The following is a 26,666-nucleotide window of genomic DNA, read 5'->3' as shown; positions in this document are numbered from 1 at the left end:
CGGAACGACTTCGAACCGTTGCCTTTTAAAAACTGGCGGTTGAGCGGAGGGGGGCGAGGGATGAGAGAGAGAGAGAGAGAACGGCGTGTGGGAGAGTTGCATCGACTTGATGGTAGATGCTGCAGCCACCCTCAAAGCCGCAAGTAATTAGAGAAAAAGTCGCGACCCAGATGTGGGTGGCCATATCGATCGATTCTCTTCGTCGGTTCTCGCGCGCGCGCGCTGGGAGAGCGAAGGGGACAGGAAAGGAGAGGAAAATCTCCTCGCGAGGAAAAGGCACTCTCGTGCGGATGTCAAAAAGATAGATCGACCTCGCATGCTAGCTTCCGTTGTGCGCGTTTCTTCCTATGTGTCGTTAATTGAACAGAGGGCTGAGTATTTCACGTGTGGAATATAACTCTTTTTCCGTCCCCCCCCCCCTGCTCCTCCTTTTCGATTGCCATGATTAGTTGGTTACAGTGCTGCTTAATGATTCACATTGCAGGCTTAACGCTCGCACTTTGAAGCGACGAGGCATTAACAAAGACTCTTCTCTCACTCGCGTTCCGAGCTTTTTACCAAACTCTCCCTTTGTGCATAACGAATACGGCCGAATTTGCCGTATTCGCCGCTGATAAATAAAGTATCGCGGAAAAAGCGCGCTTAAACATCGCGACTCTGTATTTTTCTGTATTTTGGATTTCCGATTAGCAACGACGAGTCGCGTTGGTCGTAAGGATTTTGTTTTGCCGCTGACGTCTGGCAGAGGCACGTCCTACTACCGTGCGCGCGCGCGCATCCATTATAATCGCATAGAGAATTCCACCGGAGCGGTACCCATTATCTCATAAAAATACGGCTCTCTTTCGGCGGGGGCCGGGAAAAAAGGATCGCGATCGTTTATACCGCGATTTAATACCAGATTAACGAGGCAATTTGCGTCGACGTAGGGAAGGGTCGTTTAATCGGCGGGGGCGGCTAATTTGTCATCGACATCGATACCCATTTACTCGTAATTTCGTGCCTGGAACCTCGGTGATTCTTATGGTTCTTGCGGCTCGTAGATCAAAGGTAGATCCGTGCACCAGCTTGCCGATCGCTGATTCAGAAAAACTGATTGATCGTCCCCCGTCCGCCCCGACGCGTCGCGTCGACCACGGGACGGTCGTATCCATTGCGCGTCGCGGAAAACGTGCTTTGATTGATAATTAATCGCCTCGGGTAGACCTGAAATAGTTGTCGGTGCCTCATTGATAATTGACACGCTTAATGCGGCCACTATTGATTAAATGCGCTCGACTACGGAGCGCATCCCTCTTGTTTACAATGCGCCGCGTTACATATTCATAGGAAATTAATTAATTTTGATAAATTCGGTACGAACGAGCGACACGCAATACATTTAAAAGGCTTCCGGCGCGTGCGCTTATCTAAATTACACATTAACGAAATTATTTATTCGAGAGGCGGAACAAAGAGGCAACGACGCGGTGGCACCGGCGGCGGAGGCGGCGGCGGCGGTGACGGCGGGGCGGGTAGGGGAAAGCAATTAATTCGAATGAATTTATCTCGAAATAGCGCGCCAACGCTCGTTGTTTTCCCCGTTCGTTCCTTTTACGAACCGGCGTATCTTCTCATCTGTTTCAAAATGTATATTAATTCCTTATCCCGTGAATTTTCTTCCCGGCGAAGGGAGAGGATATTTTGTGTTGCTCACGGTAAGACCGTGGATTAATTAAAAAGGTAGACTCCGGTGTGTATCTCCGTGTACCTTATATGACCTCACGTTGCCGGACCGCGTAGCGTCTCTCTTTCTTCCCCCCCCCCTCTCGCGCACGTTCAAATATTATTCCACCCTTGTTCGCGTACGGATATCGATCTACGTATGCTCCACTTTTTACCGGTGGCGCGATATTTTCCCTAGATTACGCTGGATTTGGCGTCGTGGAACGGCGCCCGGTGCCATGCGGCGAATAGCGGTCGTATTTAATGGATAGTTAAGTAGAGGAGGTTTCCTACGTGGCTCGAATGCTCGCGCATCCCCGACGGCGCGCATATGCGCCGGCACACGTACGATAAAGTGCACCGATGGCGTCTGCCGCCGGGCGTGTTCTTACCGTCGCATCTTTCCTTCCGAGGCCTTTATCTTTTACCGTGGTCCCCGTGGTGCGCTCGTGCGCCGCGCCGCACAGCCAGGGGAAATTTAAAAAGGAATGGATAAATCAATTGATCATTGTACGCATTCCGCGCTTAAGTCCCTTAAGCGTCACCGTGTCCCATAGATTGTTTCGCGCGCACTGATATCGCGAGATCGATACCGGCGCGTGTTTCAAGCGAGAACCACTCGGCGGCTGCGATACTTTCATTCGCTGTTTCGTGCATAACATATTATCTGCAGATTCCCCGACGAATTTCGACGTCTCCCTCGCGATAACGTCGTTCTTCGCGGAGCAATTTTGACAAAACCATGAGGATGGGGGACGGTGATTCGTCAGTACCGGTTTACTCTACGCGACGATATCGTTATCGCCGTAACGTAAAATTCTCTATTGTAGAGGGACCATAACACGAAAAGTTATTCAGTTGTCTTTATCTTTGATATTACCGTTGTCGCTGCGTTCCATTTTATTAAGGTTGCACACGAGACTGCCAGGGGGACCTTTGGGTACCGCGTAGGAGATATCATTATCGCGGCCGCTTGTAGAATCGCGAGTCACGGCGAGCACGCGCGCTCCCCGCGAATATGTCCCGTCATATTTGTCGGCGGCATGCAAACACGGCCGGTGCATAACCACACCGAACACGTATTCTCGCCCCTGCGTTGCACCGCGTCTCGTTTCACCTCGTCTCGCTTCCCCGACTGGCGGGAGAGAGAGAGAGAGAGAGAGGAGAAAAAGAAGGAGGTCCTCTCGTTCTCCTCCGATGGCGTTGGCTGCACCGGGATTCGTATAGACGGTTTTACGGGCCGCTTTAGATTATACGCCTGAGATAACGGGCGTAGGAGCGAGCGGGAAGCGAGCCTTTATTTGCAGTCAGCCGAAAGTATGCGAGCACTCGCGCCGCTTTTCCCCGGTAATGCGCCCGGACCCTCCCCTCCGTCGGGGTTGTTCGTCGCCTCTTTCTTTACTTTCAACGGGGGAACGCGAAAGGCGATTTCCTTCTCTCGCCACAGTCGGCAGCCGCGGCCGAGACCGAACTAAGTTCGGCCATTCTCCGCGGAAAGGGGCGATTTATATCGGGACCGAATAAGAAGAGCGGCGGGCGGGGCGGGGGAGGTGAGTCGACGCGCGGCATCGCCCGGTTTTAGACCCGGTTTCCTCGATATCCGCGATTTCGTTTAATAGTAAGAATTTATGTACCCGTCCCAGCGGGGCGATTGCGCTGATATATCGCGATTGCGGCTCGCGAGCTGTACGCATAGTACGCGCGACTGTGACTTACGGCGGGGCTTAATGCGGAGCATCATCGCGGTAGATCGATCATAAGAAATGGCGGTGGTCCGCGGGAGAGATACGTCAGGAAATAATTTGCCGCCGCGGCTTACACGTCGAGCGTGGTCATCCGTATTTCGCGCGGTTGCGAGCCGCCGGGGTCGGGACAGGGGGTTGGTAATTCGTTTGTTCGTTCGTTCGATTGCGCGATACGCCGTGTCTCCTTATAATCGGCAAACGTAAAGTATCAATAAAAAAAGAAACGAAGAAATGCTGACACACTCCAACTGGACTGAAACGTGGCGGAATCAGAAACTAGACATATGGCGTCTATATTCTTATTCTAAACGAACGGACTATCGATACTCGGGATCTTACAGATCCCGAGCGACTTCTCTTTCTGCCGGATCTAATAGATATCGAACGACGCGCTTTGAACCGCTCTCACCGGCCGCGATTTCTAAACGTTCCATCAACCGCCGATTGCAACCTATGTGCGCGCGCGCGCGCGCAGTGTCTCGCGTAAAAATCATCGCGCGATGTCATTAAATTCGCGCTATTTCCCGGCGGCCTCTTTAAGCGGATCCTAATGCCGAGTCGTTCTCCTGACTGCGATAGCCGTTATCGAGCGAGTCCGCGGCGAGAAGGAAAGAGGAGGGGCAGGATAAGGGGGAGTAGTCCGTGCTCGTCGGCCGCGGTTTCTATCCCGCGGAAACTTAAGGTCGACTGCACATCGGGACCCGCAGCCTCGTACGAGAGAGCGCCTGCCGCGCTCGTAAAAACCAGTCTGATCCCTTTATCGCCGACACCCTCGCTACTACACCTACGCGTGGATTATACCTATCCACCTCTCTCCACCACCCGACCCCCTCATCCTTGCCCGCTCTCGGCTTTTCGCGCACGCTCGGTATCAATAACCGGTTTCATCGTTCGCGCGTTAGGTGCATCGTCCAGGTTTGTCGTGGCATTACGACGAGCCGCGTTTATTATGAATAACGCGAACCACCACCACCTATCAACGCCCAACATCAGCACTACCACCGTTACCTAACTCCTCGCCGATGGGATACGCGAGCGATCGCGTGCCACGGCGGGCGCGATGATTTATCTTCGGAAGAGTTATTACTTGTTTTTCTCGAACTGTTTACCACGCCGTGCGGTTTTGCAGTTCGCGGGTTTATCGCGCGCTCGAGCGTGTAGACGGCGGTAAACAATTCGTTTTTCAAAAATTTATTTCTCGTGCAAAAGCCGCTCGGGGATCCTGAAAGCGGGCTGAGGCGGCCTCTGCCGCTAATTATCGCGTTCCGTCCGCGAGATTTCGCGATGAGTTTTACGACTGACTTCTCTCTCTCTCTCTCTCTTTCTCTTTCTCTCTCTTATTCTTTTTCTCTATTCTACAAAACTGTACATCTTTGGAATTCGCTACCTCCACCCATCCGTAATTCAACTTTAGTACAATCTCTTGGATCAATCTGTACGATTATCTTATAGCAAATTCTCTCACGAAATGAATGAACATTGAGCGAGCATATAACCAGTACTATTAGATAAGACTTTTATTGTCAATCACTCAGCTGTCGCTCTTCTGTATCCGAATTTTGCGCAGCATATACTGTGCATTTTGGTTTAGTTTAACTAGAATTTTTTTTAACAGCTCTTGCTGTATCTCATTTGTTGCCTTATTATAGTATAGTAGTTTAGTTGTATCGTATTTTACGTTGGTGTGAAGTCTTACGTATCTATTTTTCTATATTTTTGTTTTTCTGTATTTCACTGTATTGGCTGTATTTATAATTTTCTTAACTTTGTCACTACGTGTTATAAACTGTTTTACATTCTGCGATATATTTACTTTCTTGGGTTATAATATACTCTTCCTTTTGTCTACTCTGCTAAATATTAGTTGAAGCTGCATTGCTGTATTATTAACTTTTAAACTTAAAATCCTTAGAGAGGAAAAATAAAGGTTTTTCCTTCTCTTTTACTTTCTTTTGGTTATGTACTGATTTGATTATCTCTATATTCAGCACACGATATCCATTAATTTTATGATTAATCTGCACATATAGTATCTGTTTAAACAACATTAAACAAAATCATATATGATTCACACATATATAGAACACAATTATATTATGCATCAAATCTATTACTTAATTGTATACTTTATATTGCGCTTGAGGAAATGTGTCCCGGAATGCGTAATAAATAATACTTTCTCTCTCTCTCTCTCTCTCTCTTTGCTCGAAGACGCGTCGCTGAATTCGCTAATGTGCGCGCTTCGTTACTGTGACTTACGCGGATATCGAACGCTCGCATTCCCGCTTCCGTGCTCGTATTTTGTTTCTCCTTTTTCCTCTTCCTTTTTCGTTGCCGACGCGTCAGGCGGCACGGTGAAATAAAGGAGATATAAGCGGAAGGGAGAGAGGGAACGACGTGCTCCGCGGCGCGGCGAAAAATCTGACACTTTTCGTTTATCCGACTAATCCGCGGAAAATTCCGCATTCGCCGTGCACCCTCTCGCTGCTTTTGTGCTTGCCTCTCTCCTCGCTGCTGCGAGTTCGCGTATTTGCGTATACCTACCTGTTCCGCCATTTTCACGGGCTCTAAGGAAGATCCTTTTTTCCGACAGGGATATAAAACTCTTTTTTCCTTTTTCTCTCTCTCACCCGTTTTCCGTTCCCTCTACTTCTCTTTTCCGTTCCCTCTCTTTCTCTCATTCGTCTATTCTGTCTCTTTCCGCCGGTTACCTTGCTCGGCTCTCGCTTCCCGAGCCCGAGTTCGAGGTCGCATATCGATTTGCCGCGTTGGCACCCTCGAATCCTCGTAAAGCCCCATGCTTCATACGCATCGCCGGGAAATTGAAAGATATCGCGTGCTTGGCACGCGAGGGAAGAAGAGGAGAGGGAGTGGAAGAAAGAGAACGAGAGAGGCTGCCACTATCGCGACGCTCTAGATCGAAAATTGCGTGTCTCCGAGCGTGTGCATCTCTCACGCTGCTTTTCTTTCCGTCGTCGTATACGGTGAGAACCCGATGCATATGCTAGGGGTGACTTCGCGCGCCTCTCGTAGGAGTCGTTAGTGGATATTCGGATATCGGCAAGACTCCTTTTTGACGTGTACGAGGACCAGAGAAATCTCAGTGCTTTTAAACGAGCGCGCGGAAACGTTTCGTTAAACGTTCGCACGCGCGCGCATTCGAGAGACTCGAGTGATTCGTAAGAGAGAGAGAGAGAGAGAGAGAGAGTTCGGAAAATCCGACGATGACGCCGCGAGAACGTATATATCGGCGATGTGAATTTCTCTGGCGCCGCAAGGGATGGCAAAAGCTGCGATTTAAATTTAATTTGTAAAGTTCGCAGCGAAACAATAACGACGTTATATCGCGCGCGTGCACATGTGCGCGCGCGCGAGTGAGCGAGAGAGCGTGCGAGCGAACGCACGCGAGACGGTATTTGGCAGCCGTTCTAATTTTACACGCTGTCCAATTACTGCCGCGATTGTTTTTGCGAATGTACAATATTTCGCTTAAAATCGGTTGCTCCGTCGCACGCGCTCGCTCGTTCGCTCGCTCGCCGCGTTTGCCACTCGATATGTATATGCGTTTGTATGTGTGTGTATGTGTGTGTGTGTAATCATTTTCTCCGCTGTATGCCGGATCGCGAAACGCGTTTCGGGTTCGATACTTCCGCTTGTCTAATTTCGACGAAAATACTCAATACGCGCATGGAAAATACAGCTAGAATCCCAGAGCGCGATGCGCATCGATTTGATTAGCGTATCAGCGCGATGACCGTTGAACTATGCTTACTACTGTGCATACAAAGCACCACGGTTTACACGTTCTCTTGCCAAAAATAAGCGTTTGCATGAAAGCGGCTGGTTATCGAACGATGTTTGCAGCGATTATCGGCTGTCGCACTATCGACTCTTCCTTCTCATTAGCGACCGATCTAATTTCAAGTCGGGATCGCGCGGGTGCGAATCGATATCCCGATCGATGGCTGGGGGACAAATATGCGCGGTGAAAATAATAATTTCATTCGGCAAAGAGATTGAATTAGCCGGCGAAGTTCCTTAACCGATCATTCACTGGCACGTCTAAGCCGTCGGTGTGCCTCCGTTCTGCTCCGTTCCGCTCGGCTTCTCTCCACTCGGCTGATAACCTCGATAATTCATGGAGATACAAAGAACTAATTTTCAACGCGCCTCTCCGCGTGCGCGCGTGTTCCGTGGAACAGCGGTATGAGCGCCTGGTAATTTCGTTTATACTCACGGCAGAGAAGTTAGGGGTTATACATCCTGCCGGAGTTGCGTGCGAAACTCGTGTGTGAGGGCAAGAGCGCGAGGGGATGATCCATAAAAACAGCACGCCATCATAAGTCCCCAGGTCGCTTTTGTAACCGGCACGATTTCAGGAGAGCCTTTACGACCCGAGGGTTCTCAAGATTATCGCGGAGTCATTTTGTATTAGCGACGTTGTAACATCTTCGATATCTTGATGGAACGCCGCATCCAGCCCCGCCGCGTGTCGCCGTTGGAGCTCGCTCTCGAAAAGTTACGGTTTTCAGTTACGAGTCTCAGTTACACCGTAGTAACAGTAACAGGGTTTTCTTTTTTGTAAAAGGCGCTCAGCATTCACCCGACGATAATCGCGCGTCGAATTTCCGGAGTCGTTCTTGTCGTCCCTCGGAACTCGTTTGCAAAATTATCATCGAATCGATACGCGTTCGAGCGAGTATCTTGAGCGTACCCCCTTGAAATGCTGAGGGAGTAACGAGAGCTTCCCAGATACGGTTATAGTAATGTAAATCCATAAAGTAAAAGAAGTATAACTGACTAAATTAAGGATGTGAATAAACTAGCCCCGTAATGGCTAGCATTAGATTTTAAGATAGTTGTAGCATAAAATGAGTTTTAAGGAGAATTCGTTGAAACTTGCACTACATATAGATATAAATATGGCCTAATTATTGGGGCAATTAAAAAATAATTAACCATTCGAAAGCCTGAGATATTCGAAAAAGATACTTTCTATACGTATTTCTTGAGGTTATTTTTGAAGCTATTTTTAATTTCTATTTTTAATTTTTTCTAATCACATTTAGGATTTTAATGAAAAATCATGATATTAAAGACTAATATTATTTAAAAATATTATATGAAAATTTCAGAATTATTGATCATTTTGTTTTGAAAATGTAGCCTTAGGAAATTTACAATTTATTGTAATACCCGCGATTTATGTACAGATACATGTATTTAAATATTTATATATCACTTTCTCTATTATGTATGCACATCTATTAGCTTAACTGACGTATAAATAAAACATTAATAAGAAAAATAAAAATAAATAATATCTCCGTGTTTGTAATATCATGTGTATATACAGAATGTTCGATAATTTTCTCGAAAATCCATGGTGTGCAGGTAAAACGGGTGAAATTGAACGGAAAACTCAAATATCATTTTGCAAAATTTGCAATAGTAAATAAAGAATGAATTAATCTATATGAACTAATAAACGCACAGAAAGCGGTAGACCGGTCTCTATAAATAAGAAAAATAAGGATGGGCTGTCGTAGAACCATTTATTTATCCTACTAACGTCTATTTATTTCGATCTAACCATTTCACTGATCTCGATATCAATTCACGACTCCTATTTATGTCGCACGTGATATTATCGGTTTCGCACGGTGCCGATATGAGTCTTTCTTCTAACAATTTTAACTAACAACATTAACAAATCGATCGACTCGCGATGGCCGTAACAACGACGACCTGCCGTCGTTAAAGTAGCTACGTAATTTCCAGCGGTATAACGAAAAATGGTCTCACGACAGGAATGGCGCGTGCTTTACTTTCGTTCACACGAGCGCGCGATATTCCTAGACGAATAACCCCACGCACGTGCGCGTCTCGGAATCGCTGCTTGCCGGTTTAAACGTCGAAATTTCGTCGTCCCTCGCGATCACGAAGGAAGGTGCCGGGCGCGCGGTGCAGGGTGTGCTGTTGGGGGCTGGTTGGGGGATCATATGTAAAAGCGACGCGCGCGCGAGTAGTTAGGGGGCCGCCGAATGGAAACGGGGCGGCGATGCGAGGGGTCGGTAATGCCGGAGTAAGGGTAACAGGTGCTATCTAGAGCGGCTGTTACACAACCCGGTGGGCGCGAGCGCGCTCATGCTCGCGTACGTATTGTACGTGTGTTATACGCTGGCGAGGCGAAGCTGTTCTCGCGAGGAGCTCCGCGCCTGTTCCATCTCGGTCCTCGCGTTGCGTCGCGGTGGAAACACGGCTACACAGACTCCCCTCACGCCATGGCGCGACCCCGCCGTCGGTTTTTATCCGCGACTAATCCCGCCGAGCGCGTTCGCAGTCGGACGCGCCCCGGGATGCGCGGAAAAAGATCCGTCGGCGTTTTTCCGCGGGAAGTGTCCGCGAGAAAGCCAAGCGCGCCTGCGGCGGTACAAGCGGACGCCCATGTTTCCCTTCTGTACCGATGTTGGAGCCGTGATACGCGAAACTGCGAGCTACAGCGTTATAATTGTAGCTCGTTAATAATCAAAATCTCGCGCATAAACCTGATCCTATTAACTCCGTCGAAGAGCAGCACTTTTTCACGTTTTCGATAACGGGGTGCGTGTGGATGATTAACTTGAAATATTGACGATTTGCTAATGAAATAGCGCACCGTTAATTCACGCGTGTGCTTCTGCGCGCTCGGAGAACGTCATTTCGGGTGATTGAATTCTAGTACGAGTCCGTTGGTTGTCGCGACGACAGTCTATACACACCGCTAGGATGGCTCGCGGATTTACCGGAGGTGTAATCTTGCACGTGTTTACGCTCGACCACGCGTTATTTTTTTCCGACATTCTCGCACCATGCTCGTGCCTCGGAGTCCTCGTTGAACTTTTGCACCCGGATTTTACCTGTTCGCGCGAAATCGCGGAGGAAGAATGGCAGTACGTGTGTCACACCGGCTTTTTGGATCCCGCTGAACAATGCGAGACCCGCGAGTCCGCTTCGTTCTATACGCGACATCGAACGTTAATGCGATTTGTCGAACGTCATAATAGTAATAACGTACCGAGGCTTTATTGATTTTGCAATAATAATGGAGCGTACTGTTTATCCGATTACGCTGTGCGTATCATAATGCCGGATTCTTCCTAGTGCGCGTATGCCGGATCGTTGTACGCGCGTGTGTGCGCACGTACGTTACGATTTTAGTGTAATACAGCCGGACGTATATTCCGATGTATAACTTACGGATATAACCTGGCAAATGGTATGTGTATGTGCATAGCGTACTTGCCAAGTTTTTTTCGATAGTCGGAATATTCCAAATCGTGAATTCATTTTGACGCTGTTACTCATCCATTGTCAACGATATGTCCTATTTTGATTATATAAAATGTCTCTGCAGGGAGAAAATTATTCTCGAAGGTATAAATATTCATGAACCGAAAAAGTTAAATCATAGGAGTCTTGCCAAGCTAGGATATATTTACAACATCGAAACAATTTCGAGGTATGCCATGGTAAATTTAGAAAGTAAAGAATCAAACTATATGCAAAAGTCATTTTCCAAGAAGTATGGGAATTTTTCAATGGTTTTAAAACGCACTTAAAAATAAATTCATATTGAATATATCTTTCTTATATATCATGCACTGTTTTAGTGCTAGTAAAAATTTGAAGAGTTAATTATTAAATTATATATATATATATATATAACATATCTCGGCGATGAAAAATAATTTTATTGAGATTTACCGAGTCACATAAATCGTTATAATTAGCAGCTGATTAGAAAAGTCGACTTAAGGTAGATGTAATTTGCAGATTGTATTTCTTCCTAAAGGAGTGAATTAGAATATTCACGATACATCTGAAAAAAAATCCATGGAAGACGCAGATCCGGAAGCTAAATTAAGCAAAAAATATTTTAAAAATAACTTCATTATTTTGTATTGTACCTTTTCATACCTGATATTTGTCATTACTTATCGTGCTATCATTAATTTTACTTTAATAATATATAACATATAAAAGTTATACTTACATTATTTGTTCAGATAATATTTCCTTCGTAAATGTCATGCAACGCAATGCGACCGACACGATTTCAGCTACGTATCGTTGCCACAGAAACCACACTCTATGCCATAAATATAACGAATACCTCGTATTTCTGCTATTCTTATAAACACACATACACAATAGTACTATGACTTATACAATAGTTATTAACTGAGATAAAATTGTCCCCATACTGACACCAGAAACAATGCACGACCCAAGTTGCAGTGTTGAAAATGCATATGTCATTATTGTACATCTTTTATCTTTTCGATATTTCCTTTCCGATATTTCCACGTATGATAAATTCTTATTAGATTCGAAAATATATCTGACTAAACTATCTGTTCATTGTTTTCATATGTAAATTTTAGCTTCAGTATAAATACATCCTAGTTACGTAATAAACAAGTCTAGTAAAACTTGCCATTAGTATGCTATATTATTCAATACAAATTTTCCGCCTGTAATTTGTCAATAATTAATGAATACCGTACAGATATATGCAGCCAGAGTCGATTGCATTTTTTTCCCGACGTGGCTTTATTCGTTCGTCCGATTTTTCGTCACAAATCGTAAACGTCGTCCCGCTCGAACGCAATCCATCCGTCGCGGGGATAAAATTTTTGCCATCATCGACAGCACCTGTATTATGTATACCGTACTTCAGGACCGAGAGACGGAAACATCCAGAAGCGGTGCTTCTTATTTATCACCCGAGATGGTAGCAAAATCTTGCCACGTTGTGAAGCGCGACGAACGATAAAAAGCAGCTGTCGGACGGGCTGTTGGAAATTGCTCGCGAGTCAAAATTCGCGTGCCCTCGAAGGGAAAAGAAGTAGAAACGCATCGTAAATCGGTGAGCGTTGAGAAGTGCGAGGACGGGGGCGATCGATTAGCTAAGAGTCGCGACGTCGCGACTCGGATGACAGAATGGAAAATCGCGCGAGTAAAACTTGGTTCTGTTTTAAATGTGCATAAACGGTGAACGTAAAGCCCCAAAGGTCGCGTAAAGCGAGGACCTATGAATAATGTCGATAGCCGAAGGGTCGAAGGTATATTCCTTCCGAGGTACAGGGAAGGTTACGTTGCGCTCTCGCCGGACTTACTCTCACCTGCACACGGTTCTATGTAACATCAAGCAAGAAAGCAGACAGATAGAGAGAGAGAGAGGGAGGGAGGGAAGACCTGCATAGTGCTTTAAATTTGCTATTTCGCGAAAAGCGAGCGCGGTTGACGCGCTGAAGATTCCATTTTCCGCGGCGGCGAGTCGCGGGAATATTTTACCCCCGGACGCTATTTTTCTCGCGGCGAATTTCTTGCCGCGGTGCATCTCAGCGGGCGCGCATTCGCACGCAGCCAGTCTGGGAAACGGAAACTGGCGCGTTGCGTGCATAGCACCGCCCGCCCCCGCTCTCCTCCGCTTGCCTGCCTGCTCGCCTCTGCCCGACTCGATATATTCTATCGCGCCGCGCGCTATTCGCTGAAGGCGCATAAACCGCTTGTCGATTTCGGAATGCATACCGAACTTTATTGAAATACATCGGCGTCCCTCCTATCTCGCCCGAGCCGTCGGTATTCGACTATCATTTTCGTATTTTCCAAAGAGAGACAATGTCGTTCGCTCTTTTATGCGATGCTTTCGCGTCGAGATGTTTTTGTTCCCAACGTCTTCTCGCGCCTATATCGAAAAACCCGCTTTGCCGTACGAGGTTACGAGAAATAAACTTCCATCGTACGTATCTCGCATTTTTGTGCGATGATATATCGCGGGTGCCGCGCGCGTACATGCGGGATATATCCGTCGATATATTCGAGAGAATTTAAATATTGTTAATATTTAGGGGTGTTTTAAGCAATAATAACATCGCGCTGATAATACCACGCTCGGGAACAATAGGTGGTTGTTAGCTCACCCCTTTATTTTTTCCCCGCGTAATACGCTCGGTACATGGTTGGGCTCTTTCGACGTTGTGTTCACCAATTATTGGTTTCGGTTGTTCGGCCTGCAACCGAAACACGCTTCGCTCGATGTCGCCGACCCTCGTTAGTAGTTCGGTATTACATTCTCTATTGGAAATAAAATATCGTAAAAAAGCTCTCCAAGGGCGATCTCGAGCGGGCTCCGATCGATATTCACCGCTAAAACGTGTTGTGTAAATTTCACCGTGGTTCTGTGGCTTCGGGGAAGGAGGGCGGGAGGGCGAGGGAGGGAAAAAATCAGAACCACTACACAATGCCTTAAATTTGCATGGGGCTTTTATCATGCGCTTGAAACGCATATTTCTACATATTGGTGCAATTCTGTTGCTATCGCGGCGATGATGATATTTCCGTTTGCTCTTGTTTGTTTGAATTTACTGTTGAACCCTCAAAAGTTCAATAACAATAACCTCCTGTATCAAGTATCATATAAAACAAATTACATTTAATTCAGAAAAATACGCGTCGGAAACCAACACGTTCTGAAAATTGTTTTTACTTTATTTTATGGAAATTTTTGCCTCTCTCTCTCTCTCTCTCTCTTTCTCTCTCTTTCTCTCTTGGACACGCGCGCAACCTGAAATATCGCGCCGACTATTTCCCCTTATGTAAACTTTTTCTCTTTTATTTTCTATTTTAAGACACCGCTCAGACTCCGACGGGCAAGTTTCTATCCCTTTACTCTCAAAGGGAAAATTGACGGAGAAATTGAAAGTAACCGAACGTCGTCGAGTTTGCAAACCGCGGTGTAGCTTTAACAATAATACCGATAGACGTGTCTCATGCTCGAGTCCGCTGTCGCAGCGCGTTACTTTTATTTTCGCATGAACCGATTTATTATTGATGACAAATAATAACGGAGTCAGCACGAAACCGCCTGTGAAATGGGTAAACAATCGTTTCTTCGCGATTGGTTGTTCGCATCGTGCTAGCGAAAGTCGAGAGAAGCGGAAGAGAAGAGAGAGAAAGNGGGGGGGGGGGGTTTGAGAAAGGCAGAGGATGGACGGATAAATTGATGGTTGGATACGGGTAGGAGGAAAGCAGAAAAGATAAAGAAGAGAAGGACGCCCATTTCGGACGGTGGTCGACTGCTCTTGGCTCTTGTCCAATTTCGGACGTTTTGATGTGGAAGCAAGAGGACGAATGTAGAGAGAAGTGGTGCAATAGCGGGCGAGTGGAGTTCACGTTCGAACATGGGTTTCGCGATAGAACGAAATGGGGTTACGAAAAAGAATTACGCTCGCTAAGTAGAGAAAGAAAGAGAAGGCGAGAGGAGTACCCGGTTTTAAGAGCGGGCACTCTCCGTCCGAGGAGACATACCCGTTCATTAAGACTCGAGATGAGATCTTGAAGCAGCCCCGAGGAAGCCTCGTTATCCGCTCCGCGTAAAATATAATACGCGTGAATAGACGGGAATTATCTTTACATGGCGGAATCGAGAAGATCGGTACGGACGCTTATTCCCGCGTGATTGCAGCCGACCGCTGCGTCATTAAGTCCCACCGATCGATTAATCGTTTACTTATTTGATAATTATCCCCCTATCGTCACGCACGAACGACCGAGCGATTTTCGGAGCGATTTCGCCGGTTCGCTGATTCGCCGATGGCACACTTAGCTCCCCGCGCGATATTTGCCGATCGTCGCGCAATCATCACGGCCGCCAGGCGCGATATTATCAGCGTTAACGCACCGATGCGAGATCGGTTGCGCGCGTCACTGTAAAATTCCCGCGAGCGGATCGCGGACGTAAATCGCTCGCTAACTGCCGGACGCGTCGGCTACGATGATTTGTCGCTTCGTTCGATCGGAAGTAACGATCGATTCGGACGGGCTTCGGAGCTTAACGATCGCCGGATACGAAGTCACGTACGTCGCTCGCCGGTTGCAGCTGCAACTCGTTCGTGCCGCGCTCCGTCCGAGCGTGTTTATGCAACTCGCGCGCGCCCTCCCCGCTCGTGATTGCCCGGCTCTCTCGCGCTCTCCGACGAATAGCAAACTCCGCTGCTCCTCCTCGTCGGAATTGCAAATAACGCACGCCGCCGATATATTTTCAAACGAGCGCTTCCCGATAATAGTCTCGCCGCGGAATTTTGCCGAATCCCCCCTCCCCCCGATCGGACAGCAGCCGCGGCGACGATTCGCCGTTCCGGATTCGTCGGCAAATTCGCCCGCGAAATTGCTATTTACCACTTGACGAATTCGAAACCGCGTCGTAGTTCTCCTTTCCAGAATAGCGGGAGGTTCGTGCGGCCGCAAAGGCGAATGTATGAGACGCGATCGGCCAGACGAGTTTCCGCACGCATCCGTCATGATGAAGATCGCGACTTGCCAACACAGTACGAAAATACGTTAGTTACACTTCTCATGCGCGACTCTTAGAATAGGGTGAAGCTTGAACGATGCACAAAAAGTGCATTAATTAACGACGTGCTGGTTCTCTCCTTCTATCTCTCTCTCTCTCTCTCTCTTTTTTGCTCTTTGTGCGCCGATGCGCGAAAATAGAAAAATTCGCATGGCGAATGCGCGACGGGTAAGATGGCTGTCGCAGGAACCTTGTGCCAATTTCTAGAGCGGTTGAATTTCCTAGAAGAGGCCCCGCGAACGGATGGGCGAAAAAGACGTAATGGCGGAACGTTGAGCGGCTGAGGGGGGCGCGCGGCTCCGGGGGGTGTCTATTATTCACGCGACGACGGCGTTAAGCGGGGCGTAATTGTGAATATTTTTGCCGCATCTGCGCTGTCGCTCAAGACGATGGCCGTCGTCCAATTGTCTCGGTTCGAGCCAACTTCGGCTCTCCCGTTAGAGCCGTCGAACTTGGCTCTGCGACCGCTTGAATTCCGTCCCGTAGAGCGCACACTCACACGACGCCGTGCGCCCGATATACACGTCGCCTATCGGTGCGCATACGTGGCACGTTAACGACGTTTCACCGCGAGAACACGACGGCTATTAATTCGATAATGGGCGATCGGCTAATTTCTACCAGCGTTATCAAATTCGCACCTTACCTGTTCGCACTGCGAGTTCCATCTTTCTGTTGCGTACTGTTAAACGTTCTTCGCGTCTTGCGAAAAAGCGCACTGCATTTATAGGATAGTATAACATTATTATAACGGAAAGTATAAAAATATAAGTTTATAGTAGATTATGATGCGATAAATATATAATATAATAATTATTATAGATATATATCATTCGATCATTAAAATATTTATAATACGAAATACGAGAAAATAGTGTACAAAAATAATATGATTTTTTTCATATTTCGATTGATATTTTAATGATCGAATAATCTATAATAATTATTATATCATGTATTTATATTATATATTTGACATCTTGAAAGAAAGAAACGATAGGATATAATATGCAATATTTATAAAAAAAAAATGACAGGTAATATGCACAATTCCGTAATACCTGATATCGCTATTTTAATTTTCTATTATATACAATGGAAATATACACCGTATGATACTTGCAGAATAGAATACATTAAAATATTTCACCGTTTTCAATCCACGTAAATTGTTAATTTGAATAGTGAAAACGTGCATCCGGCTGAGTGAGTATGACCCCATTTTTAGGTCGGGAAAGGGCACTTTTCTGTAATAACGAGTTGTTATAACGGATTGCATACGAGTATATCCGAATGGTATTAACGTACTATTCAATATTTTTGAGTAGTAAACATGTACAATTCTGTGTAAATTTGAAGTGAATAAATGTGCATTGAGCTACGAGTACAAAATACTTGGTTAACATTCACAAGCTCTCACATTGCACATTTTGAAATAGCACGAATAAATGCATAGCTTTTCATCACGCTTCTTTCCGTATTGAAACGAAATTGAGTAAAAAAGGAACGTGCTGTCATTCATCAGCTGGAAAATGTGTATTGATAATAGGCAATCTTTTAAAAAAATATTCACATACTTATTATTTTTCTTTACTTAATAAGCTGTGTGTGTTTGAGAGCATAAGAAACAAGCATAAAAAAATGATAGAATGGATTAAAAACTGGCCAAAAACAGGTCATATGGGAGTAAAAAAACGATGAAATATTTTTGTAAAGGTTATCTTTTCGCACGGTGAAATTATTTTCTGACGGACATCGTTAGAATCTCACGATCGTAAACTGCACACTGCAAGTGTGCAGTTTTACATATTTATATAAAATCATGTAGTCATTTTTCGCGTACGCGTATGCGTGTTGCTATAATTTTATTTATTTAAGTGTGTAAAAATTGTGCACTTGGATTTACAGTGAATACGCAATGTAATTTTTACATATTTATGCGTGTAAAATCATAGTGATAACACGCGTACAAATAATACACATAAAAAAATGACTATACGACTTTATGTACACAAGTGTGTGAAATTATTTACACTTAGATTTGCAATGTACACACGATGAAATTTCATTACAAGATTTAGACAAAGGGGGAACGTGCTTGCGACGTTTTCCCGGAAAATTTTAATCATTCGACGCGTCAGCGCCGATTAATCGTCAAGTGTGTCACTCCGTCGTCTTTCATTTTCTTTCGCACACACACGACGCGCGCCTCACGCGTCAGTTTATCCATCACGAGTCGGACACACTCGACATTCCCGCTGCGTCAAGTCACCCTTCTGTACACACTCGTCCGCATGCACGGGCTCGTTCGTTTATGATTATCTCGCGTTTCGTCGGCGAGCGCTACGTTTACAGGCGGATTAAAGGCGGGCGCAGAGAGAAAGAGGAATAGAGAGAGAGAGAGAGAGAGCGCTGGCCGGATCGTCGTTGGAAGATTTATCGCGCCGCTCACGCAGCGAAACGACCCTCTCGTTAGGGGATGCGAGCCGCGCCGAGCAAAAATAACATCATCCCTTTCGGCCGATATCAATCTCTTTGGGCGGGGAATAAGGGGATCAGGTGGATCTAGCTTATTTCGTTCGGTTCGAAGGATTCATCCACTCCCCTCCCCCCTCGCTCCTACTTTCTCCGCCTCCCCATCTTGCGCGTATGTGCGCGCGTACGTGCTCGTACGCCTTCATGGCTTTACGTAGGGCACGCATGAACGCCGGGGATGAGTCTTAAGCGAAAATCGATGCGGCAATTAGGCACTCGCGAAGATCGCCCAACCGCGCGGATAAAAGCCCGCGTTCACGTCTCGACGGGAATTTTACATTTTGCATTTTATACACCCCCGTGCGTGTTCTCGCCGCGGCTAATGATCAGCCTGGCCGTGAAACGGTGTGTGAGCTTGCGCTCGGTTATTAATCGCAGATATATAGAAGAAGTGTGTACATTGTAAAATATCCGAATTTTTTTTTTTAATAAATCGATATCTATTGAAGATAACTGAAATTAGTTCTTATTGAGTATAACGCCAAGTATTTTTTTTAATAACGTGTTTCCCTCTCTCTCTCTCTCTCTCTCTCTTTCTCTCTCTAACGGATTTTGTTTATCTATAATAAGTTTAATGTTATATTAGTTTTTTAAAGATAAATTTTGGAAGAGTAATGTGGAATAGGTCGGGTAAAAGGGAATACCTCATTTATCTCGCAAAAAAGTTTTCTCGTATTTCGATGAATATTAATAATTGAATAATTGAATAATCTAAAACAATTATTATATTACATATTTATTATATTATAATCTATTATAAACTTATATTTTTATACTTTCTTATTCTTATAATAATATTATAATGTCATACAAATGTATGTAATCATTTTAGTTCCATCCCACTGTTTATCTCTCTTAACAACGTCACATATATGCTTCTTTGGCATCCTGAAAGAAAGAAACAATAGAGTATATTATGCAATACCTATAAAGTAGCGAATAACATGGACTATTCCATAATACCCGACATCTCCACTTTTACTTTTTTATCATACACTATGGAAAGATATATCATGTGACATGATTACATTAAAGCTATATCTTAATTTTACATATAACGGAAGACGATTACGAATCTGTAAAACAGATTGATAGTTCAATAAAAGTTTGAAAACTCACCTGATGAAAATATCGAGATAGAAAATTTAAAGTTGAACATACAATCGTGGACAAGAAGATTGTGACATTTTTTTGGGGGTAAATTTTGGAACGCATTCTGTGTCCAATAGAAAAATTTGTTTTTTAATTTTTTTCAGGAGATACATTTTCCTTATTATTAGATACAAAACATGCGTTGTGATATTCATAAAAAAGTGTCACAACTTTTCTGTCCACGAGTATACGCATTGGACAGCAATTTAATGCTCGCAACAACGCGAGCGTCATTTTATCTTTATTTAACACCCAGCGAGCCTATTACACACGATCTCGTATTAGGCTGCCGCTTTGTAGGTTAGATTGAGTTAGTGATCCAGCAGCTAATGTTATCTGATATGTTGCGACACTTAACAGACTAGAAATGGTGGTATTTCATATTACCGGACTATTCCATATTACCTGCACTTTTTATATGCGCGCTCGTATGTTAACACTTGACGCGAATTATCTCTCTTATTTTACGTTCCACGTGTTAGGCAATCCCACGACGAGCTAGTCGACTTTTTCGTTTTTTTCGGCAATGTTAAGAATGTTAAAAGTCTTAACACCGTAGAAAACTAGTTTCCAAGCACGACCGAGGGAATTAAAACTTCGTCGTCCACTCGCGCCACGGCGGTGTCTCATAATGCATATTAGAGAATCTGGCGAGAAGTGTACGAAAACTTCTCGCGGGTTCGTCGCGATTCATTATTCAGATGATTTATTATTTAGATATTTCCGCGACCGGGATGTATTCAAGTAGTTTAACGATTCCGGGCGCATCTATAGCGCGACGAGCCGGTCAAGGCAATCCTCGGCGTGACGTCGAAGGTGCACGTGCGCGTCGTAAAGTGCGTATACACCTAGTGAACAGACAGAGCGAACGTGTGATATACTCGCGTCTAAATGTGCGAGAACTTTCTTTAAAACCATCTGATAAGCCACGTCATGAGCAAATTGGCCCGAAACGTTCTGTTCGGATTTTTTACATTTCCAAAATATAACAACCAAAACCATCTATTCTCTTAAGTCGAATCAGTAAAAATGTCACTAATTGAATCAGTGAAACAATATGCTATCGATAATAAGTGAGTATTCACTCATTTTTAATGGGAACTCTTCCCCTTAGCTCTTTTGTCTAATACTTCATTGATTTTGGTCGATGAGAGATTTATTGAAAATCGCTTTACGCGTAGCAGAAATATATTATAATATACTAAATTCATATGATTGAATACATGCACGATATGTTACATATGTAACATATCGTGTATGTATTCAATCATATGGATTTAGTATAGATCGTATGATAGCGGATTCAAGACGTAGAGGTTTCTCGAGTTCGAGTCCCGTCAGGATAAGCGTGTTATTCAAATACAATATAAAACATTCAACCGACTAAACATAATTAAGAATACCTCAAGCAAATCCCACTGAGAATATCGTAAGAGTGTGATTGAGATAATAAGAAGAGAAAGAACAAATAATATATTTTTTTCACTGTTTTCTGCAGTTACATTTTTACGGTGGGATCACGCTATTAATAGGCTTGCAGCGAAATTTTACCGATTTGCAGTGTTATACTAATAACTATGATCACTATTGACTGTTTCTCAGTGATAGTACATCGATTGTACCTTAGATAGTAGGTGTATACGCACCTTACGACGTTGTGACCGCGCACGTGCGACTCGACGTCGCGCCGAGGATTGCCCTCGCCGGTCCGTCGCGCTGCGGATGCGCTCGGAATCGTTAAACCGCTCGGAAGGTTCACGCCAAGCGGCAACAGCGTCGCGAACGGCTGCCGCAAAGTTTTCCCGAAAACGTCACGGTTCCGACGGAGTCGTGGAAGGCCGAGAATTGCCGCCGCGGCTAAGTTCGTGTTGCGGCCCGGCTCGCACTAGCAGACGGATGATCTACGCTCTCGCGACGTATCTATGTACGTCTATCTAAACGCGAACGGGGATGTACAGCTGCGGGGACGGGGATGGATCTCCGTAACAGAGACAAACTGTGTGTTTGCCCCTTCATTACCCCCGGGTAAACAGCAGCCGGTTTTAATTACGACCCGAGCGCGACTGCATCTCCGCCCGCTTGTTATTTGCTCGCTCGCTCGTTCGTCCGTCCGAGCTATCCAACTTTCTTACCGGGCTCGGTTAAACGGAGGTCGGAGTAACCTGGTAACGAGACGCTTCTCGTTGTCCGATATTGCCGTTTCGCTCGCGTTTCCGCCACCGCGATCTCGCCCGTGAGTTCGTTCGTGGCGCGCGAATCGTTCTACAGGTTGACGCGGCGTATGCGACATCCTCGTCGCCGTCGTCGTCCTTCGATCCCCAGATAAAATCGGGATTGCGCCGCGGATTTTCACTGAAAACTACCGAGCTCGGATTTCGCGTGCGTGTGCCTCGAAAATGAAAATGCAACAACGGACGCGATACGGCGTGCGATGCGCGATCGATTCTTTTTTTTTTTTTCTTTCCTTTTCTCCCCCTTGTACACGGACACGCACAGCGCGGTGAGTCAGCGGCGTGGATACGCACGCGTCCTCGATTACGCTTTTCCCCCGTTCACCTTTCACGCTCTTTCTAATATCACTTGATGATATCGAGGCGATTATATTGAAGCGAGACGTGACGCGCGCGAACTAGGGATGTTTCGATTCATATCGATACTATGAAATGTTGATGCACGGCCATCTGCTATTTCATTTCATTTATTCACGGGAATTGCATCCCGTAATTGGTACGAAGATATATAATAATTAATCGCAAGTAAAAGAATTTACGTGTGAACATTTTATAACAGCAGATTTGAAGGTCGCCAAGGACGTGTAATTGAAATCGACGTTGTTATTTGAATCATTTATATATAATATATATTTATTTAGAATGCAACAGATGATGGAAATATCAACAATATCGATACCACTTATATCGATACATCCAATGAGGTACTTCTGATACGCCGATATTTTTCTGATTTTATTTACGATATCGGCGCGATATTATCAATTTTGCATTGTCCCCTTCCCTGGTTTACATGCTCTTTTTTAGGAGACTCGTCGAAAAAAATGCGGGCATGGTCGCTTTCAGACTTCTCTCTGATAATATATAGAATTTAGAATTTTATCATTATTAACAAGCACAGTAATATCTAAAAGACGAAAGCAACGATACTCTCTAATACCGATGCATTTCTAATCAATACATCAGTATATCGGTACTCTGTATTTCGATTAATATCGATACGAAATATCGATGCTTTGTGCTCCTTCGCACATCCCCAGCACAATCATGAATGAATCATGAATGTAACGAGTAACTTCGATGAAATTAAATTGCCTTGCAGTTGCTCAAATCCTGAAAACCTTTCCGTTAACGAAGGAAGAGGATGGGCGGGAAAGGAGGGGGGGGGGGAGGAATTCAAGTTTCAAAGCGTTAAATGACCTGACTCGGCTGAATTATTTCGCCGCCCGCGTTCGGTTCGCCTTTAGCGGATGAATCGATGCACTCGACTGTGTATCGGGTGCATGCAGTCACCGGGGTAGCCGGCCGCGCTGTCGTAACGGATCGCCTCGATCGTTTTGTAAAGTCTGTCGTTATCGCCCGACGAGCCCGGGCGAAACCTGACGACGGAAATAAATCTCGAAAGGCGCGCTTAAGGAGCGATCGACCGGCGCGCGCGCGTCGGATCACCTCGTCCATAAACATTAGATAGCGGAAGTACGGGAAGGGCTCGGGGAACGAGGGCGAGGAGATAAAGAGGAGAACCTTGTCGGGGACGTAAAGGGTGCGCTCTCGCGCGCGTGAGAAATACCGACGAAGGGTGGAATTCCACGGCGACCTTATCTTATGCGGCGCTTAACCTTTCTTCCCGTTTCCTCTCGAGGAGATCGGAAGGCGATCGGCGACGGAGAGAAGAGAGAGAGAGAGAGAGAGAGGTGAGATCGAGTGGTCGTTTGCGATGTTATCGCGAAGTCGTGGAAATCCGGTTTAATCCGCGAACAGTTGCGTCGGAAGCCGACACGGTGGAAAGTTGACGCCTGAAACGAGGTACGCTGCGAGAGCGAATCGTGGCGGATCACGAATTCGCCTCGTGGCAAATGAGTCGTGAAAGAAACGCTTTCCTCGCGTGTGCGCGAGCTCGCCTCTAATCCTCGGTACGCAAGCGATCGCAAACTCGTCGAAACCGCGCGGGCGATAAGGGATTCGCAAAGGGTGGTGGGACCTGATGGGAAACTGTCTTGTGTCATCATGTAAATAGGCTGTGATTTATGAACGCTTCGTTACGTGCATTAACGATAGATATTGGACAGTTTGTTTGCGATGTTTGCTATCGCGCGAGCGTCTCTGATGCGCGATCGTATCTTGGAACAAAAGATACGCGGGCATTTACAAGCGCGTTATTGCTCGAGGCACGAATTTTGGCGAATTCGAGAGGCACCAGCGGAAATTCTTCAATGACCGATGTGAATGCCTTCATATCTGCTTATTTGATCGCGCACTCGTACGAACGCGTTTTATTAACCAGTTAGTGATGGGGAGATCAAATTGTGGCAGGGCATTAACACAGCCTTATTCATCGCTCACATTCCGACGTATTTGACGATACTTGAGGGAATTTCATTTCTTCGAGCTTTAATCACAGGGATATTTAATCCCTCGAACATTGAAAAGCTGTGATATCATCCTCCGTTGTTTCCTGAATTCCCCCCCCCCCCCCCCGGGAAAAATTAGGACGCATCGCGCGCCCAGCACGGTCCAATCATAAGGGACCCTCCGACCACCGCGAACTGCGCGACGTGCACCGCACTTTTGCGATTTCCAATTTATCCGCGCGTATCAGTCGAAATCGCATATCGTCGGGCGGTGTGAGAGCTACGGCCAATTTAGAATGGTGCTGCCTTTACGGTAGATATAAGTGACCTTTTTAACCGCGGTCCGTTACGCATAATTTACGTTCATTATCTTTAATGGGCGAGCTATTAGGAGGGGCGCGAGTAATAGTATGGCAATACCACTAATGCCTCTGGCTCCACTCTTGCTCTATCCTTCCCCCCTCCTCTTCCTCCTCTTCCTTTTCCACCGTCTCCTCCTTCGTCTTCCACCATTTTTCCACCGGCACGTTTAAACGTCTACTCAATGCAAATAATGGCCGGTAGCGGAAGAATATTGTTTCTTGCGCGGAAGAAAGTAATGACCGCGGAGCGGAGGTACCGAGGCGGATGTATCCGGAATTATATCGGGAATTGCACGTCAAGCGTTTTCCAAGAGAGACGTATTACTTCATCTATAGTTCTCGTCGAAAGGACAGCGCAACCAGTACAGGATGTGCCACGAATCGCGTGCGTTTCTTCGGGACAAATCCCTTTTCTGGAAAATTTCTCTTTTTCACTAGAAACATAGATTTATAAGAGTCGAGCGCGGTTGATGATGCGAATCAATTTTATCTAGGAAGATAAATGTGTTTGACGGTGTAAACACACGCGCTGACTATTGTCAGGCCTTCAAACGTACACTGAGAAAGCCATTTAGTCGAATCAACTAAATGGTTTCTCAGTATATGTGGAGAATCTACTTTCCATGTCAGACCGACCTTATATTCTAATTGTTAATATTAATGAAATCTCAAATATCCAAACTATTAATTAATTAATTAGCATTAATTGATTCCCTTAAATATTGCGAAAGATACTGCTTAAGTCAGGAGTTGAATTTGGAATCTTTCCATTTTTGCCGGGCAGAACACCTTAACTAATTCAGCTACCGAGGCTTTGACAGTATTTTTCGCAACACAAATGCTTACAACTGTTTAAATTGAAAGTAAGCAGACACTCTGCCGCCACGAAGAACCAAAGAACAAATTATATTAGACTCTTCAGATACACAATTATTAGATTACTATCCGATAAATATTACATGGAAGGATAAATGTTTGACAGTGCCATAAACGCACGTGCCGACTAATTTGTCAGACTTTCAAACCTACATGGGGAATCTATTAAATCCTAAATAAAATCTCTTATATAAAATTTATTCGCGCTAACAACCGGTCCTTTCTATCCTTCAAATGATTGTGTATCTTAAGATCCTAATATATTCAAATTGTCCTTTTTTCTCCTTCTTCCAAAGTAAATTTGATCGGACGTCGTTTACCATAATATCTCCATTTTTTTAAGTCCATCGTCTCGGTAAATTTCAACTTCGAATTATCTGTCCAAAGCCGGAGGCTTGCAATTATCAATTTACTCACCGGAGTACCCAGTTAAAAATCCACGACGAACGTCGGGTTCGCGGTCCGATCCGAAATTCGGCCGGCGCTGTATAATCAAGGGGATGCAGCATTCGGTACGTTCCATTCGCAGCTCACCCTTCGTTTTCACACCGCACCCCTCGTCTGTGTTTTTACGTTCGTAACGTCCGCTTTTACGCGGCTATCCGCGGAGAGGCGTCGCACCACGTCGCGCCACACGCGGTGGACACCCCGACGCGACGTTCAGGGCGCAAATACCTCCGAACGTCCCTCGGGCTGTCACTTAGTGTCCTAAAGAAATAACATTTCCTTCCCGCGCATCAGAAACGCGCGCGCTCGCGCCGCATTGTCGTCGTTCTCGTCACCGTCTCCGGCATCGTCGACGACGACGTCTTTCGCCGGCGGCGCAGACGACGACGACGACGATGGTGGCGGGGTAACACCGCGGATTCCCGTCCCGTCGCATTTTTATTTCGCCACGAGGCCAGCCCCGAGTCCGGAGGACGGGCACGACTGGAGGAGGAGGAGGAGGGGGGGCATCTACCCTCGCTAGGCATTGCACAAGTGTCAGCCTGAATAATACGTGTCCGTTGCAGCGAGTATACGGCCTGACACGGGCTGTTCCCTGTACGTACGTACATGTATATGTGTATAGCAATGTGTACATACGTGCACATGCGCGTATACATATGTAACGACCTATACGGACGTATTTCTTTCCCCTCCCCCTTCCCGCCCGTTCAGCAATGCTTTCTCTCGTTTGCGCTCTCCCTTCCTCTCTAGCGCGCGCGCGCGCGCGAGGGCACGGACTCTCTCTCTCACTCTCCTTCTCCTCCTCTCTCTCTCTCTTTCTCTATACCCCCCCCCCCCCTCCCGGCGCGCAGTTACGCTCG

The 26,666-nt window shown here is 45.8% G+C and overlaps 1 protein-coding gene across 1 annotated transcript in view; it reads left to right on the top strand.

The window, feature by feature from the left end:
- Positions 1-26,666, top strand: part of LOC106747403 — a 95,191-nt gene that overhangs the window by 36,393 nt on the left and 32,132 nt on the right. The gene's annotated exons all lie outside the window — the stretch shown is intronic.

The sequence above is a fragment of the Dinoponera quadriceps genome, unplaced genomic scaffold (genome assembly GCF_001313825.1).
Source record: "Dinoponera quadriceps isolate SergipeBrazil2010 unplaced genomic scaffold, ASM131382v1 scaffold2414, whole genome shotgun sequence".
In the NCBI taxonomy this organism is placed as follows: Eukaryota; Metazoa; Arthropoda; class Insecta; order Hymenoptera; family Formicidae; genus Dinoponera; species Dinoponera quadriceps.
Note: the sequence above shows the minus strand (reverse complement) of the source record. Positions and strands in the feature narration are given on the sequence as shown.